General features: G+C 40.7%; 1 non-coding gene and 1 pseudogene across 1 annotated transcript; both read left to right on the top strand.

Annotated features, from left to right (window-relative positions):
* The first annotated feature begins 582 nt into the window (after nt 1–582).
* Nucleotides 583–18,464, top strand: part of LOC142452559 (eukaryotic translation initiation factor 1A, Y-chromosomal-like) — a 73,031-nt pseudogene continuing 55,149 nt past the window's right edge.
* Nucleotides 1,661–1,794, top strand: LOC142454009 (small nucleolar RNA SNORA70). The gene has a single exon (XR_012785548.1). It is a non-coding gene; the product is annotated as a small nucleolar RNA SNORA70 (small nucleolar RNA).

Below are 18,464 nucleotides of genomic sequence, written 5' to 3'. Positions count from 1 at the left end.
CAGACTGGAAGAGGATTTTTAGCAATGGCACCGCAGGCAAAAGGCTTATTATTAAAATCTGCAATACCCTCCGAGCCTGCCCAAAGAAGAAAACAGTAAACCCCCTGAAGAAATGGGCAAAAGACCTGAACGGAAGTTTCCCTAGGGAGTAGATTTGAATAACCAAAAATCATGTGAGAAAATGCTTCCGATCATTAGCCATCAGAGAAATGCAAATTAAAACAACCATGAGATACCACCTAATACCCTTGGGATAGCCCAAATCGCAAAAGCAGAGAGCAACAAATGTTGGAGGGGATGTGGTGAGACAGGAGCTCTCCTCCACTGCTGGTGGTCATGTAGACATGTACAGCCTCTGTGGAAAGTGATCTGGTGATGTTAAGACAAATGGAAATTGAGTGACCTTATGACCCAACAAACCCTCCATTGAGTATATGCCCAGAAGAGGTACAAAATAGGGTACAATCAGTCGTCTTCACTCCAATGTTTATTATGATGCAATTCATAATCGCAATGCTTTGGAAACAACCTAAATTTCCTTTGATAGACAATTGGATTAGAAAACTCTGGCACATGCGCACAATGGAGCACTCTGCACCACTAAAAAGCACTAATGATCGCATGAAGTACATTGTCTCATGGGAAGAGTTGGAGGAAATTTTGCTAAGCGAAGTTAACCAATCTCAAAAGGACAAGTACATGAGTCCATGGAGGTAAGTATAATTAGCATAGTAGATATAGAAGAAAAGCCACTTATCTCACACTTTACAGGTTGAGGTACAGGCAGTTGGGTGGGGAACAGACCAAACTCAAGGATGCACATGTCATTCCAAAACAAAGAAGGGGACAGGGGTGGGAGAGAAAAGGGTTGGGGGATGGGGAGAGGGAGAAAATGACATTGGAGGAATAAGGCATTAATCCACCCAGGGGAGGGTATTGTTTCTGTCTCCACAGAAATGGGAGTGTGAATGCAAACCCACCATGGCATGCCAAACCTGAGGGCAACATAACCTCACTCATGAAAAGAGAAGTCTTTAAAGCCATTCCCAATCAGAGCCAAAGTGAGTTCCGCCCCACCCCAAGAAGTATGTGCCATAGATAACAACACTAAACCTATTGATTGGGGAGAGGGGGCCGACTTGCATGCCCATATAGAAGCAAACCAAGAAGGATAAAGAGAGCAAGGGACTAGACCCCCATGGAGGCATAACAAGCCCTGAGGATGAAGTGCCTGCATGGAGCTGCTAAGGCACAGAGAGGACTGTAGGGCCAACAACATGATGCCCCCTAGCTGGAGCATACCAAGACAGAGTACTGTGGACATGTGGCAGGAAGTGCGTCTGGCCTGATCCCCCCACAGTGGGGCAAACCAAGAAGGGAACATAATAGATAAGCAACAGGAGCAAGGTCAAGCCCCCAGAAGGCCCCCAAATAGACTTCAGGCTAGGAGGCACAGTTCCCAGAGCCCCCAGCACCAGTGGGGAGATAGTCATAAATGTCAGTGGACAGACATGGAATTGTGTATGCTTTTTTGTTTTGTTTTTTTGCTAATTTTTTCTTTCTTCTTTTTTGTTTATTTGTTTTTTCTCTTTTTATTCAATTTTTGTTTTGTTTTGTCTCTGGTATTGTTGTTTTGCCTACCTATATAAGAAGGCAGGGGCTGCAGTCAATTAAGCCAACCTTCCTCCTCCTTGTAGGGGTCAGTGTGCAATGGCTGCAAACAACAAGCCTCCTCATTAGTGTATGCTGCCTACTGGTATGTATAGGCTGCCCTAAGGGCATGTATAGGCTGCCCTTAAGGATATGTATAGGCTGCCCTTTGCTGCTTTTCAATGCCTCTGATCTGGCTAATTTCTGCTTTCCCTAAGCTCCAAACTGGGATGCAAGGTGCTTTGGGGAAAACCTCAAGGCACAGTGGCTAGAGTCCACACAGGCCAGGTTATCATGTCCATCTGCACCAAGCTTCAAAACAAAGAGCATCTGATTGAGGTCTTATGCAGTGCCAAGTTCAAGTTCCCTGGGCGCCAGAAGATGTTTAATGCCGATGAGTTTGAGGATATGGTGACTGAGAAGTGTCTCATCCCAGATGGCTGTGGAGTCAAACACATCCCTAACCATGGCTGCTTGGACAAATGGTGGACCCTGCTTTCATGAAGGCCTTGGTAGCCTGTGCTGCCTCTCTTGTACCCATCAATTAAAAATGGAACGTCCTGAAGGGGGGAGGCATGGGAAGCAAACCCAAGGAGACAAAAAAGGGACCTATAGTTCCAGAAGGACTTGGGGGAGGAGGAAGGGGAAAGGAGAGGTGAGCAAACACCACCATAGACAGGGGAACAACTAGGGAATTAAAAGCAACCATGAGGAGGATGTAGAGATCCTGGTGCTATTGGAGCACCAGCAATCTAGCTGAGAGGAATTACTAAGAGGCAGAAGAAGGGCAAGTGTAATGGTGGGACAGGAGGAAGGTAAAAGGAAATAGAGGAAAGATCTAGGAAGCAAAGCAATGGTATAAACATAGGTGTGCACTCATAAATTTATTAATTCATAAAAATAGAAGTATTGAAGGAAGGAGGGGCATAAAGAGGAGCTGATACCAAGGGCTCAAGTAGAAAGAAAATGTTTTGGAAATGATGATGGCAACATATGTACAAATATACTCGATACAATTAATGTATGGATTGTTTAAGAATTGTAAAGGCCCCCAATAAAGAGTTATTAAGCTTCAAAAATAAAAATAAAGCAAAGGCTAATGTAAAAAGAAAAAAAAACAGAGATATTGGCCTATGTTCATATATTTATATGGCAATACACTGAGGAAGTGGATGGACTTTGGCCCTCTGCTCCCACTCTCCCTCAAGGCAAGAACACTTTGTTCTAACAACCTGGCATTCTGTGATGCTCACCCTCCCAGCACGATTGCTGAAGGCAAAATGGGTGTCTAAGCAAATGTGGTAAATAAAGCTGGTGGTGGCTGGCTATGAAAAGATAAAGCATCTGTGGTCTTAAAGGTTTAAAGTGAAACAAGTGGCCATCTAGCAGAGAAGCAACCACGCCCACATGGAAGAAGCACCCCAACCTGTGCAAGCATGAGGTGTCAATGGTATCAAGTAACAGCTACCAAAGACCCCAAACAACAACAACAAAACATATTGTTGAGAATGAGGGGGTCAGAGCAGAGGCCCCAAACTCATCTGTAGGCTATAGGACATCCCCTCACAGAAGGGTCACAAGGGATGATTCAACCAGGGCACAGTATAGCACCGATGAAACACACACTATTCCTCTGGTTCTTTGAGGCTTCTTCACCCCCCACTATCATGACCCCAGTCTTGCCTTTCAAAGATAAGAGCTCTCAACACATGGATTTCAGGACAGATAAACCCCTCAGGAACAGAAATGGGAATACCCTGAGGGTAGGGAGAAGACGGGGGAGGGGGGGAAAGAGGGGAGGAAAGGAGAATGAAGAGCAACAATCAACGCACAACCCCCCCACCTTCCTCCCCAGGGGATGAACAACAGAAACATGGGTGAAGGGAGAAAGGGGTTGGTGTAAGATATGAAAACAATAATAATTTATCAAGGGGTCACAAGGGTGGGAAGGGGGAAGGAGGGACAAAAGAGGAGCCGATACCAAGGGCTCAAATAAAAAGTAAATATTTAGAAAATGATATGGCAACGTATGTATAAATATACTTGATACAATTAATGTATGAATATTATGAGAGCTGTAAGAGCCCCCAATAAAATGATTTACAAAAAAAAAGAAGATAGGGAGATTTCATCTCAGGCATTTTGGACATCATGCTTTAGAGCAGTGGTTCTCAAGCTGTGGGTCGCGACCCCTTTGGGGCTTGAACGACTCTTTCACAGGGGTCACCTATGACCATCAGAAAACACATATGTACGATGGTCTTAGGAACCAAGACACCGCTCCTCTATCTGTCAGGCAGGTCTGTCCACCTGCAACTATGCCCACATGTGAGTACCCAGCGTGAAGACTGTTACCCATGCTACACCATGCTTCAAGATAAATTTTCATTTATTTGTAACTAGAAATAAATATTTCACAATATATAATTACATATTGTTTTTGTGATTAATCACTATGCTTTAATTATGTTCAATTTGTAATGATGAAAATACATCCTGCATATCAGATATCTACAGTACAATTCATAACAGAAGCAAAATTACAGTTATAAAGTAGCAACAAAAATAATTTTATGGCCAGGGATTGGGTGGAAAAGCAGCAACAGGCAGGTCTCTCAACAGCAGCTCTGTCCAATGGTAACTTCATGTGAACTACACAGGTGTCTTAACTTTTCTAAAACCACATTAAAAATTTAGACTAAATCTAAATTTTAAAAAGGAAAATATAGAAATAGGTAAAATTTAAAAATAATAATTTTATGGTTAGGGGGTCACCACAACATGAACAACTGTTTTAAAGGGTCACGGATCAGGCAGGTTGGGAACCACTGCTTTAGAGAGTCAACAAAAAAGAAAACCCTCCGCAAGGTGGATCGACACAGTGGCTGCAACAATAGAGAAAAGCTAGCAACAATCATGAAGCTGGTATTGAACCAGACAAAGCTTTGCTCTCCAGTATGCAGGGTTGCTATAAGTTCGAGCTGACTTGCCAGAACCAATGACATTTTGGCCACATGTGCCAGTCATCTTGTCCTATTTTACGGTGATATTGCTGTTGTCCATTGCCTCTGAGATATTGTGGTGCAGTAGTAATTTGTTGGTTTGCTCCATCCTGTTTTTGTTTTTTATGTATAGCCAAACAGTGAGTCTTGTGTGCCGCGCTCATCACTGGTTTGGCCGCATTGTGTTGCTCGGTACTTGTCTCTAGGCGCATTTGGTAGCAGGTGGGAGTGTGGAGAGGGGTCTCTAAACACGAGTTACGTAGAGCATCTGAGGGCAGGTGAAGTGTGTGTGGACTGTCATCTATTGCCAGCCTGGTGATTTTGGCATGGATGGAACATTGGTTCAGCGAGTGACGCAGTGGCTGGCATGGGTATGGTTGGGTAGGGTCAATCGTTCCTGACTACTGGACAAAAATTATCATGGGGATAAAAGAGGGGCAAGGGGCTGGGGGAAGGAAAAAAGGAAATCAAGGGTGGGAAGAGGGAATCCCTCCTTGATTACCAGGCACTGATGTCCTGGCTGAGCAGAGCTGGTTATGTATGGGGTTCCTGAGCCAACTGGACCACTCCTTGCAGTAACCCAGGATGGCCACACTATGTCAGTCGGCAGTTTGCTACTTAGGCCTCCTTATTCATTGTTTTCCTCAAGTCTCTTCCTTAATCAATAGTTGATCCTACGTCTCCTTTGCTTTCAAGATCTAGATTTCAGGATTATCACATGTATCCGTTTCACCTGGTTCCTCAAGTCTTTGTTCTAGAAGATCTGGATAGTGCATCTGGGCTACTAAAGCCATCTTGAATTCATCCTAAGTCTAATTCTTTAGAGAAAGCATAATTTCTTATTAATTGTATTTATAAAGTAATAGGGCAATTATTTTTCAAGTTCTGCAAAAATATATAGCAGTTTGGTCCTAGTTTGCATCTAATTTTTCAATTCGCTTAGGGAATATATACTTTATATCCCATTGAGGAGAAATCATGCAAGAGATCTATCAAAAAATTACTTAAAAGTTTTTATAAAACTCCTTTTTTGGACAAGGACATGAGTCCACTGAGGTAAGCTTGAAAAGCACAAGGTGCATAAGGAAAAGACCACTAAATGCATAAATTCCCGGGGTGAGGCCCAGGCCCTCTGGCAGGGGTCAGAGCCAACCCAGGGATGCACATGGCAGCCAACTAAAAAGAAAAAAATAGAGGACATGATAGTGGGGGAGCAAGACAGTAATCCACCCACAGGGAGGGTTATGTCGCCATGGGAAAGGTAGAGAGGAACCAGACCTCAACCTGGTATGCCAAGCCTTGAGGGCAACATACTGGCATCAAGCAACGAACTAAAAGAGAGGTCTGTGGGGCTGGCCCCAAACCCAGCTATGTCACCCCCCTCCCCAGAAGATTGCACTACAGAAGACGGACCTAAAGATACAGCCTGGAGAATGTGGCTAGACCACATGGAAGCAAACTAAAAGAAAGAGAGAGAGAGAGAGAGAGAGAGAGAGAGAGAGAGAGAGAGAGAGAGAGAGAGAGAACCGAATCATCCAGGCCCACCAAGCCCCAAGAACGACACTCCTGCTCAGAGCCTTGCAAAGAGAGGACAGTAAGGGCAGCCTCACCATGAGAAATGACTTCCCCTCACTGAACCTACAGTGTTATGGTTGACAGCATTGGAGACACAGTGTGGTCATTGTGCCTGGTCTGACACCCACACACACCAGGGTGAAACACGAAGGGAGTACAATAGAGCAGCAAGGGGAGAAAAGCAATGAAGTCCTGAGGAATCTCAAAAAGAGACTTCAGACTCAGAGGCCAGGGCTTGGCACCTCTTCAGACTTGATTGGAAAACACATAAGGGTCAACAGACAGACCTGAAACAACTATTTATAGGCCCTTTTATATTTCTTCTTCTTCTTCTTCTTCTTCTTCTTCTCCTCCTCCTCCTCCTCCTCCTCCTCCTCCTCCTCCTCCTCCTCCTCCTTCTTCTTCTTCTTCTTCTTCGTCTTCTTCTTCTTCTTCTTCTTCTTCTTCTTCTTCTTCTTCTTCTTCTTCTTCTTCTTCTTCTTCTTCTTCTTCATGTCTAGCTATATAAGAGAGACAAGATAGACAATCCCAAGGAGAAAACAATGGGACCTTTGGTTCGGGGGGACAGGGGAGAGAGGGATGTGGGGGTAATGGAAAGGGGAGCCAACAAGCCTAGGGACAAGGGATCAGCAAGAGATCTAAAATTGATGGCAGGGAGAGTATAGAATTCCTGATGGTTTGATCAAGTGCAATGTAGCTGAGGAATAACTGAGAGCAAAATGAAGGTTGAACATGACATTGGGACAGGAGGACAGTAAGAGGAAGTAGAGGAAAGAACAAGAAGGTGAAAGCCATTTATAGAGGTATACATATAAGCATGTATATATTTAAATACAGCAATATATAATGATAGGGCTACAGGTCTATGTACATATATTTTTATGTTAAGTATCAAGGTAGCAGACAAACATTGGGCCTTGTCCTCCCTCAATGCAAGAACACTTTGTTCTAATAGCCTGGCATTCTGTGATGCTCACCTTCCCGACATGATCACTGAAGTGAAATGGGTGCACAAGCTAATGTGTTGAAGAAAGATGATGATTCCCAGCTATTAGATGATGCATAAGCTGGGGTCTTAACGGCTTGAAGTTAAACAAGTGGTCATCTAGCAAGGAAGCAACAAAGCCCAGATTGAACAAGCACACCAACCTGTATGATAATGACGTGTCATTGGGATCAAGTATCAGGCATCAGAAGACCAAAACAATCATACCTATGTGAACAAGGGGGGCGGGGTGTCAGAGTGGAGACCCAAAGCCCATCTGTAGAAAATTGGACATCCCCTCACAGAAGGCTCACAAGGAAGGGACAGGCCAGCCAGGGTGCAGTGTAGCGCCAAAGAAACATACAACATTCCTCTAGTTCTTTAATGCTTCTTCCCCCCACTATCATGACACCAGTTTTACCTTACAAATCCAATTAGACCAGAGCATGTACACTGATACAGATAAGAGCTCTTGACACATGGAATCCAGAACAGATAACCTCTTAGGAACAATAATGGGAGTTACAATACCATGAGTGTAGGAGGAAGGTCAGGGGAGAAGAGGGATGAACATATAACCCCACCGCCAGGGGGATGAACAACATAAACATGGGTGAAAGGATGAAAATAATAATAATTTATAATTTATCAAGGGGTCACAAAAGTGAGAGGGTCAGATGGTAGGGAAAAAAGAAGAGCTGATACCAAGGGCTCAAATAGAAAAAAATGTTTTGAAAATGATGATGGCAACATATGTACAAATATGCTCAATACAATTGATGCATGGGTTGTTATAAAAGTCCTCAATTAAATGATTTATATAAAATTTTTATTATAGCATAATTACATATAACAAAATACTGCAAGTTTTACAATTTAATGACTTTGATTACATTCTCCAGGTTGTACAGCCACGATTACTGTTTCCTTTTCTTTTTCTGAAACGGAAACAAACTCAGTGCCCTGTAAGCGATTACTTCCCCTTCCCTATCCTTCCGCCTCTATTACCCACTAACAGACGTTGGCCTCTATGCATTTGCTTCTTCTAGATAGTGCATGAACTGAAATCAAAGAATAGCTGTCCATTTGCCTCTGACTTACAACAGAAATATTTTTGATGTAATAACTAGATGTGTTTATTTAGACCATCATACTGGAATGCGAGTACAATTTACATAAAATTTAACTTTCATTGGTAAAAATAAGAAGCATGGTCATTAAAAGTAGAATTAGCAATGCACTTAAACAATAGGATTATTTTGTCATGGCTAAAATGAAAGAATATTTAGCTCCAAAGTACAGTGTATTGGGTGAAAGAAACAAGGTCAATGTCCTTGTAGGAGTCTTCTGAAACTGTATATTTATTAAATTATAATAGATGGCTACATAAATTCACATTAGTTTTCCTTAGAGAGGAGTTTGTATATCAAACTGGTAAGTATTCTAAGTAAGTGATTTAAATTCCAGCCATTAGTAATCAAGAAAACTCCATGTATGGAAATTATTTACATTCTCTACCTATGATCCTTGCTTCTTTTCCCTTAAATATCACTATATTCTTGCTTCCACCAAAGAGAAGGGCCTTTGGAGTCAGCCTGTATTCACTAGTCTCATTTAATCCTTAAACAGCATCAACTTATTCTTTCAAAAATTACATGTTATGCTAATTAACATGCCTAACATTATATTCCTTCTTACAAAAATGTGGATACCATCAAACCACCCCTAACTCTGAGCATAGTTCTATTCTCATGTCTGTGATGATAAAATTATACTCCACAGAGTTTTCGATGATTTGTTTTTGGGAGATAGATTGCCAGATTTTCCTTCTGTGGTGTCTGAAACCTCTAACCTTTGGAGTAGTAAACAAGCAAATTAACTCTGCACCTCACAGAGACTCCGTATTCTTTCTAAAAAGTATTTACTTAAGCATAGTTCTTTTCAAAACCAATTTAGTAACTTTGGTTATCTTCCTACATTATATGTTTATTCAATTATATCTAAAGTCCTTTCATGAAACTGTTGACATAGTATAATTGACCAGCATAGTAGTTACATTGTGCTGAAATGTCTTGTTTTTCAAAATGAAGGCATAGGCCTTATTAACATCTACATGCACTACCCAGACTTCCAAAAGAAAAGCATGATTTGTACCTGGTAAATAAGTGATTATTTTTTTAAATGGGTAAATGACATGAACAGATACTTTATCAAAGAGGACATTCAGCAGATTTAAAAAAATTGAACAAATCATGTTTAGCCATCAGGGGGCTGCAAGTTAAAATTACAATGAGATACTGCTCCATCTCTGTAAAAAATTCTGTTGACCAAAATGTGGACGACAAATGCTTGCGAGGTTGTGGGGAGATTGGAGTCTTTATTTACTGCTGTACAACTACCAGCTGTGCAGACTTCACCCATCACTGGAAAGTGATCCGCCCACCCACACCCCAAACTCTGGCAACCACCAAAGAACATTGCTTTCTTTATGCATACCTATTCTCGACTTTTTATAAAAATAAGAATGTTTAATATGTTTCTTTTTATGATTAACTTATTTCACCCAGCATAATGTCTTTCAGATTGTGTTAGTCCAGGTAGACTAGAGAAACAAATCTAGGGAGATTTATATGTGTTTAAGAAAGAGCTTTCTATTCAAGAGCAATTGAAATATTGAGGAAATATCTCAGCCCAGTCCAGATAAAGTCCCTAAGTCCAATATTAGCCCATATGCCCGATACCAATCTATAAAGTCCTCTTCAGCCTCACGAAACACATGCAATGACACCAAATGCAGGAAGATCACAGGCCACTGGGTGGAAAGTCTTGTGGATCTATTGGTGGAGTAAGCATCTCAGCATTGGCGTGGGTCTCCACATAGCTCTCCAGCTCCAGAGCGCTAGCGTAACTCCATGTGTCTAAACTCACGCCTTCACTCTTAAGTCTCAAGTTGACAAAAGATTATGTAACTACCACACAGATCAATCCAGTTTGGGCTTTTTAAAATCATTTTATTGGGGGCTCGTACAGCTCTTCTAACAATCCATATATCCATTGTGTCAACCATTTTTGTACGTATGTTGCCATCATCCTTTTCAAAACATTTTCTTTCTACTTGAGCCCTTGGTATTAGCTCCTCTTTTCCCCCCTCCCTCCCCCACTCTCTCTCCTTCATGATCCCTTGACAATTTATGAATTATTATTATTTTCATATCTTACACCGACTACTGTCTCCCTCCACTGGCCCTTCTGTTGGGCAATCCATGTTTTTTTGAGGACTCATTATATTTTCTTATAGTTGCACAGTATTCCACCTTGTGTATGTATCCCAGTTTGGGTAAACATTCATCTGTTGATGGACACAGGTGGTTTCCCTCCTCTTGCTATTGAGACTATTGCTGCCATGAACAGAGCAGTGCATATGTCTATTTGTGTCATTGTTCTAATATCTTTAGGATCTATTCCTACATGTAGGATTGCTGGATGATATGGTATTTCTAACTTTTGTGAGAGGCCTATACTGTTTTCCATAATTTCCAAATTTTTGTACAATTTAGCAACAGCAGTAATAACCAAAAGAAATGTGTGTGGGTGCAGAGGTATATATGTAAAAAGATAAGTAAACAACTATTGATAAAAAAAAGCTATCAGGACTAGGGTTCTATTTTTGAGTGTGAATTTACTGCAAACAAAACGTCTTTAAACATGTCTCTGTGATCACTAGGTGCCTGCAGGCAAGTTCGCTCAGTAACATACCTGTATTGGTCCATTGGGATGCCTTCACAAAAGGTCCAAAAGAAAACCTTCCTAGGAGATCAATTAAATTCAAGGCAGAGAGGTAACGTAGAAGATCACGATGACTTCTTTATGAGAATAATATTGATAGATTTTCTGGACAATCACAGAACTTATTACAACGTGTGAAGACAATTAAAAACTGCATTGGTAAGAAAGACATTTGTAACATTGCTCAGGGAGACAATTAAAAGCTGCAATGAAAAACAATTAAAAACTGCACTGGTGAGAAAGAAAAGGGTCAGGAAATTTGCATCAAAGCAAATAGTTTCTATCTTGATAATGTCTTTGCTTTGAGGGTAGCAAATACTGTCCTATGAGAATTTCCTTGGGAAACCTTACCACATCTACCCTAGGGCTTTAATCTTGCCATCGCCGACCTCTTTTTGTCCCCCCAACTCAAAGAACATTAAAAAACAAAACACACATGATTTGAATTCCTGAAGGATGCCCAATCTGCCTTTTTGATGTGGCATAAATTAAAGAGTGCCGAATTCTTCAGAGAAGGGAAACATCACCCTCAGAAAATGAATGTATAGGCTTAAATAGGGACTATGTCAAAAACAATAGCTTCATATTTTGATAATTTTGCTTAACAAAGTTCTTAAAAAGATTTTGTAGCAATATTTTTACTTACCCTCATATGTATGTATATGTCCGGAAGGGCATATGTGAGTACTTGTGTGTGCATATGTGTTCCTGTAGGCATTTGTACTCTTATACATGCTGTATGTACTGTATGTATATTCATATATACAAGCACATAGGGGCATGTCTACTAATAATTTCTAAACATAATCAAACTCTTTACATGATTAGTTTAGTACTTTCTAAGACTTGAGACTATTGTTTCATGGCATAAATAGCCCATAAAGACTATGCTCTGCATCTTAGTTTGATAAGTGGTGACTAGGCTCTTAAAAGCTTGCAATCGGCCTTCTAAGATACAACTGTGGGTCTCTACTCATCTTGCACAAAGATGATGAGGGAAGCCAAAAACTCAAAGAAGAAACTAGTCCATGGGACTAGTAGCTCAGGTCAACCATTGCTCCATCTAGCCTGAAACAAGAAGTACTATCAGGACAGATCATCCTGATGGGGTACACAATGGGAGGAGTCAGATAGAAAGAGAGGAAAATGTGCAGCAAAACTCAAATTCCCATACGAGGGCATACTTACTGGACACATAGAGATTAGAGGGACCCGAAGACTTTTGCCCTGAGGTACTCTTGGAGCTTGGAATTGGAGTCACTCCCAGTGTTACCTTAATCCAAATAATAGATTGGCTTATAGAAGAATAGCTTGGAGGTGGTGTCTGACCCCCACTGCCTTCACAAGGGCAAAGGAGAGCCAGACTCATCTGCCCAAGGGGAATATGTATTATGCAGAGGTCAGACATCCTCCATGCTCGACCCTTAACAGGTCTTACACCAACTGCTTCTCTATGGCACTCTGCTTCTCTGCTGGAATGGATAATTCATTGCAGAGAATGGCCACACAGAACTCAAACAGATTATGGGGTTTATTATGTATGTTAAGGGATTACTACTCAGCGTCAGAAATGCTCAGGATACAGTTTTGCAGTCAGGAAAGCTTCCTCTCAGCTATGTCTACAGACATGCCTCTTTCTGGTCCTCAGCTGTGGGATACATAAGGATTTCTCCCAAGCTGTCTCCCTCAAATATATGCCAGACAGCTGCTTGGGAATGACTATACTTGGAGGTCATCAGAAGTAGGTCAGGGGTTATTCTCCCTGAGAGCTATCAGGCATCTAGAGCAAGTAGTTACCACTGTTTATCCCACAACAAATAGGGCCCACTCCCTTCTGATAAGGATAGTTGTCTGTTTCCTTGTAGGAGACCCCAGAGAGGTCAAACCCATCCAAGGATGATCAAGGTTAGGTCACCATCTTGAATCTAGGGTCCGCCCATCTTGTCACATGTATCATCCCAACCCCTCCCCTTCCTATTGCGTGTATGTACCTAGACCACCCCTTCTGATTAATGTATTACCTATAGTACATCCCCTTCCTGTGACATATGTCCTCACCTGTAATTAGGGGGTTTGCATGTCCCCAGAGAATATAAAAGGGGCTGGGACTACCATTAATCTCTCTCTCTCTCCCTCCACGTGGACCATCTAGCGGGGCAGAGGTGCGCATGCTGCCATGAATTGTGACTGACTCCCATTTATTTCAATACTTCACTTCTATCTCTCATGCTGTCTATGACTTTACTATGATCTTTACTTATTATTGCTGTACAATTGCGCCTATCGGACCTGTAATGATGTGTTAGGGGCTGGCTTCCCCTGACACTCAGCCTCTCAACCGCACAGTCCCTTAGCCTCTGCTCTCCCTGAGCAATGTTACAAACATCTTTGGGCACTGCCAATAAATGACCAAAGAGCATGTCACGCTGTCATAAGCCTGCCAAAGGCACTTGGTTTTTATTCCATGGATCATCACATCGAGCGCTCCCAGCTAAGTACATGGAGACAAACCATTCCTAAAGTAAGTAAGCCAACTAACTACTTGAAGCTATTCCGTTTTATTCAGTCGGTGCGTCAGGAAGCCCTTGCTCTGTTTCATGCTCTGGCTCTTTATTCTGCTGCTGTTGTGCCCTGTCCCCTCCTCTGATGTCACAGCTTTTCACTCAAAGATTCAGAAGGTTCACCAGATAGGGGTCATATGATCCAAAGGATGCACGTTGCTCCTAGCTCTTCTTTCTTGATGGTAATGAGCTCTCCCCATTCCTGCTTTTGAGATGGCTCATTGTCTACCCACCAGGATGGCAAAATTGACCAATCTCTTCTTTCGAGTCCCATGCAAGCTATTTGCATGGTCCAACCCAGTCACTTGGTGGGAATTACAGAGAGTATAGCTAGAAGAGTCATACCAAGGAATTCCCTGCATAACTCCCTGTTAGAGGTCCAAGTTTTCATAATGACAGTTAAACTAGTTAACAACCACTCACAAGTAATTCATATCAGCATCCTTCCCCAGCTTCTCGAACACAGACTCATCAGGGAAAGAGGAAATACACCCCATCTGCATGGTCCACCTAGTTAGTTGGTGGGAGTTACAAAGACTATGCTGGAGAGTCAAATCAAGTAAATCGTCGCATTATGGCTTATGAGACGCACAATATCACCATTTGTGCTCCTTTCAATAAGCAACTCTATGAACAAGTACTGGACACTTACTTTAAAACAAAGACGAGAAAGTAATCGGGGCAGAAAAGTGAGATGAATGAAAACAGAACAAACAATGGAAATGAGAATGTTGGCATGTTGTTTTAAAAATGTAAACAATACCATAGAACAATTTGTATGAAAATTTTAAAATGAGAACTTAATTTGCTTTGGAAAAGCTTTACCCTAAACACAACCATGTTCTCAATATGTGATGAAACTTCAAAATTCTCTTGAAACATGCAGAAATTTTGAAACCAAAGCCAAAATTCTGTTTAGTCTGTGACAGTGTAACAGTCGAAAATTGTAATGATGTAAAACATTACACAAAATAAAACTTATTCCCAACTTTGTTTTTGTTTTAATTCATGGGATAGGAATTTGTTCCAAGAGCTAAGCATTTATTAACCTATGTGTTCCTATGATGAAATATTATACTTTTGTTGAATAATATATAGCATCAAAGTTCATGTTATAATATTATTATACACAACTTGATAAATTTCCATAAGCCCAGAATTATTTGACCAGCACTTGGATCAAGCAACATGACTATTATCTCATGTTTTTATCCTATTCCAGTAATTATTCATCACAATATTAACTATTTTTCTGACTTAAAACCATCTAGATTAGCTTTGGCTGTTTTCATACTTCATTAAATGGAATTATAATGCATGGCTTCTTTTGCTCAATATTATAGTTCATTTTTTTCTATTTTAAGACTATTTTTAGATTTGGGTGAATGTTTACCAAGCAAATCCGTTTTGCATTCAACAATCATGTGCATTTTTGTTTCACGTCATTGCTTGCAATACTCACAGTACAACAGCCCTCTCCCCACTCTTTCCCGTGTCTCTCATTTCCATTAATCCTTTTGTTCCCTATCCCTTCTTGTTACCTGAAGTTTGTCACTGGGCAAATGCTGCCCCCTTGATTCGCCATTATGTTTTGTTTTCTTTTAAGTGCCTATAATCAAATGCTACCCTGTACAAGAGTGGAAAAGAGGAAGACCTTCGATGAGATGGATTGAAGCAGTGGCTGCCACAATGGAATCAGACGTAACATTAATTGTGAGGATGGTGCAGGATCAAGCACTGTTTTGTTCTGTTGTACATAGGTCACGCTGAATGAGAACCAACTCAACAGCACCTAACAACCATAACAAACAAGATTGCAATGTTTTTTAAGAGTATAATGTTTATTTCATTATTCAAGTATTTATTGCGCTCCTACTGCATTCCAAGAACAAATGAATCTTTATCTCTATAATCGTTAAGTGTTCATTTCTTTTATAGTAAGTTAATAACATTTTAGTTTACTAACATGTCTTTCAAAGTTAATTTCTTTGTCTACCTGAATCTCAGTCTTAAACATTTATATACGTATGGATAAAGAGGACATTTTCATTTGCTTCAAACAGGCACACTTGAATATATTTATATTATTATGCTCAACTTTTTATCAATATCCTTAATGTTTTCTTTCTCTCTTTTTTGAGTTTCAAGCTTTTATTTGTCAATTACTAGGCACCAAACTTGATACCTGACTTCTTTTTTATTATAATAAATCATTTTATTGGGGCTCATACAACTCTTATCACAATCCATACATACATCAATTGAGTAAAGCACCCTTACACATTCGTTGCTTTAATGTTTTCTTTTATGAAATTTTTTTCTAAGTAATTTTTTGTGCTTTAAGATATGTGAATCCGAAATCTTTGGAGCAACCAGTACTTTGTAAAAAATTATTCTTCAGTTTGTGTGGTTCAAAAGACATACTGAACCTAGTTGTGACTTCCAGTTTTACCATGAATAAGCTATGTAATTCTAGGTGAGTTCCTTAACCTCTCTGTGCTAGTTCTGCATCTATAAAAGATTTCTGCAATCTTGCCTAATCCAAAAAGTATTTTGATATTTATTGGAAATAAAAACAACCCACTTATCAAATCACTTTAACTTTCTTAGTTTCCATGTTGATGTAAGAACTTGTTGAAAGCAGGGAAATTAGGCTACAGAAAACAGATGTTTCATCAGGTTAAACTGAAGAGAAGTACTAGATCGTAGTAGGCGTACTAGGAAACTAGGGATCCCTGTGTGGGCAAATGGTTAGTGCATTCAGCTGCGAACAGATATATTGGTGGTTAGAATCCACCCAGAAATCCTTAGAATAAAATAAATCCTGGTGATATATTTCTTTAAAAAAAATAAATCAAAACCAATTGAAAACCATATTGAACCTGAAGAATCATAGAAACTGTGACATACGTGGAGCTGCTATGAGTTAGAGTCAACCTGATGGGAATTTTAGCTGTTAATATGTACAAGCAGACCCCTGGTGGTGTAGTGGTTATGGATTGGGCTGCGATCTGCATGGTCAGTAGTTCGAAACCACCAGCAGCTCCACCAGAGAAAGGCTGGGCTTTCTACTCCCATAAACAGTTACAGTCTCAGAAACCCACAGGGGGTCCCTAAGTCAGCATTGACTCCATGGCAGCAAGTCTGGTTTTCATTCAATGTGCAGTGAACTAGCCTCTGGGCCAATCCATGAAGCAGCACCCAGTCAATAGGATGGCTTCCATTTTTTCTTGTACAATAAATGCTTGAAGATGGGTCCCATGCTTTTTATATATTTATCTTATGGAGGTAGCGCCCTACCATATCAAAATCATGTCCAAAAGGGTTTGTGGTTCTTTTTTTTTTTTAACAATTAGTCCAGTGGCCTAATGGACCATGCAGATATTAGTCTTCACGACTCTGGAACCAGAAGAACTAACTACCAAAAAATATGGAATAAAACTCTAAATCATAAAATAGGCCAGGCGTATTGGTCACATAGAGATTGCTGGAGCCCAAGATTATGACCTGTAGTCACACCTTAGGTCTTGAAATGAACGCACCCCATGGCTCAATTTTCAGGCAAGCAAGAGACACGTCTGTAAAGGAAACAGTGACACCAGCCAGGTATGCACACCTTAGAAGAACCAACTATTTGAGATCAAAAGGGCAGCCTTTTACCCAAAGACAAAGTTTTGGGGGTTAGGTAAGAAGGAGTAAGGGAAATAGGAAATAAATGGAGGAGTTGGGATAAGTGATGTTACATTGGGGGAATTGCAATGAATGAGATATAACAAAAGTATATGAATTGTTAAACCATCACTGAATACTCAATAAAAAGTTTTTTAAAAGGCTTTTTAAAAGTGTTTTGCTTTAAGATAATTTTCTTATTATTTGAAGAAATGTTCTGAAATTATATTTCCATATTTTTAACTTATATGTAAGTACTCTGTGTTAGGCTGGGTAATTTGGGGAAACAAATCCATAGCAACTCATGTATAAGAGAGAGTTTTATATGAAGGTTAAGTATGCATCAAGAAAACATCCCAACCCAGTGCTGCCCAAGCCCACAAGTCCAACATTAACCCATATGTCCAACATCAGTCCACAAAGTCCTCCTCCATCTCACAAAACAGACACAATGATGCCGACTGCAGGAGAAAGGTTGAGTCCGTGAATGTGTAAGCATCTCAGCGCTGGCAGGGGTCTCCACATGGCTGCGCCAGCACGCAGGGCTGCATCAGGGTAAGTCCATGTGGCTTCTCCTCAGGGATGTCTTGCAGGAAGTGAGCCTTGCCAGCTGAAGCAGAGAACTGGCTAAGGCAGCTGCACCCTGGTGCGGCCATCACAAAGTAAAGAGACCCGAGAACTAGAAAGGCGAGGTTTGCTGAGCCATTTATCCCTCCGCCCTTCAATTAACCCCACTTGTGTTTATTGGCCAGGTTGGCACAATAAACTAACTAACTTATACTCTAATTAAAAGCTCTCCGGCAGTGTTTGCCACAGCGGCAAGCCTAAGTAAGACCAAGAGGCATAATTATGGAATACAATGCAGTACCATGAATACAATATTTTCCCAAAGAGAACACAAATTGGATGTGCTGCCTTTTCCTTTTGCTCTGTAAACCGTGTGGTTAATGAGCTAATTTAGCAAAGAAAATAACATCTTAATACGTCTGTTCTTAAAATTCTTTGGTATACCTCTGAAAATGAAACATAATACTTACATGCAGCCACAAAGAAAGGGGAAATACTGACACATGCTACAGCCTGGATGAACCTTGAGAACATTACGCTGAGTGAAATATATCAGTCACAGAAACATGAAGTGTCTTGAATAGCCAAGAATATAAAGAACAAAGTTTAACAGCAGTTTCTAGGGGCAGGCTGGAGTGGAGCTAAAGGATAACCCAATGTTGAGGGGAC

This window comes from Tenrec ecaudatus, chromosome 7 (genome assembly GCF_050624435.1).
Source record: "Tenrec ecaudatus isolate mTenEca1 chromosome 7, mTenEca1.hap1, whole genome shotgun sequence".
NCBI lineage: Eukaryota > Metazoa > Chordata > Mammalia > Afrosoricida > Tenrecidae > Tenrec > Tenrec ecaudatus.
The sequence above is the reverse complement of the archived record's forward strand: the minus strand, read 5'-3'. Positions and strand labels throughout refer to the sequence as shown.